The 1,174-nt window shown below is 41.1% G+C and overlaps 1 protein-coding gene across 1 annotated transcript in view; it reads right to left on the bottom strand.

The window, feature by feature from the left end:
• fhl2b (four and a half LIM domains 2b) overlaps positions 1-1,174 on the bottom strand; it is a 13,472-nt gene that overhangs the window by 5,655 nt on the left and 6,643 nt on the right. The gene's annotated exons all lie outside the window — the stretch shown is intronic.

The raw sequence follows: 1,174 nt of genomic DNA, 5'->3' as shown, positions 1-1,174 counted from the left end.
TTTTGGGCAGTGTAGAGTAGGGCTTGTTTGTCATTTCTCCGATCACAAATGCAGACATGGTTTTATGTTTACGCGGCGCAATGCAACGCAATGCGTAAAAAGACAGTATAAGTCATTATAATCAGTAAGTATGTCCCCACTGGATGCAACAAATGCCTCGTTTATAATGGGTTTTACTGGTTTTGTCTCGTCGCGCCGGGACACATCATCATATGGAAAGGGGCGTAACATTTCCATCACACGCTTGAAGATCAATCACAACGCACTGGATAGCTGGCCAATCAGAGCACACCTCACTTTTCAGAACGATTAGCTTTGTAAAAATCGATGCGTTTCAGAAAGGCGGGGCATAGAGGAGAAACAATAATGTACAGTATGTGGAAAATAATGTGTTTTTTGAACTTTAAACTGCATAAATACATTTCATTACACCAAATACACAAAATAATGTTCTTTTTTAGCAACGTCATATGACCCCTTTAAAAATGAAACCAAACCAGTAGGTGGAGTCAAATGACCGTTTGAATGAGTGAGTCATTTAGTCCTTCATTCAACAGATTCGTTCAAACAGATGATTGATTCAGAAACAAGGCAAGTGACTACTGTCTTTATGAATGGGTTACTGAATCATTGACTCACTTGATTCGTTCAAAAACGTGGATTCATTCAGTAACGAATACTGCCTTTTGATCAGCAAAAACAGTCAATATTGTGTCTAAACTGTCTACTAAACTAAACGCTCATTTGTTTTGTTTTCTGCACGAGCCTCATCTGGTACGACACAAAACATTATCAATGGCCTTTAAGTGTGACGTCAAAACAGACCGGATCATGTGGAAAACCGGCTAATTCCGGTCCCTGGCCGGTCGATCGGTGCATCTCTAATTTTGACCAATACAATGTGTTGTTGGCTATTGCTACAAATATACCTGTGCGACTTATGACTGGTTTTGTGGACCAGGGTCACATATTTGATGTGCCCGATGTTTGTACACTCTAAAAAATACTGGGTTAAATACAACCCAGGGCTGGGTAAAATAGGGACAAACCCAGCAATTGGGTTGTTTTGACCCAGTGGTTGGGTTACTACCCAGAAGGTTGGGTTAAACATGTAACCCAACCGCTGGGTCAAAACAGCCCAATTGCTGGGGTTGTCCCTATTTTACCCAGCACT

The sequence above is a fragment of the Sinocyclocheilus anshuiensis genome, unplaced genomic scaffold (genome assembly GCF_001515605.1).
Source record: "Sinocyclocheilus anshuiensis isolate Anshui unplaced genomic scaffold, SAMN03320099.WGS_v1.1 scaffold101, whole genome shotgun sequence".
NCBI lineage: Eukaryota > Metazoa > Chordata > Actinopteri > Cypriniformes > Cyprinidae > Sinocyclocheilus > Sinocyclocheilus anshuiensis.
This window is presented reverse-complemented; position numbering and strand designations above follow the sequence as displayed.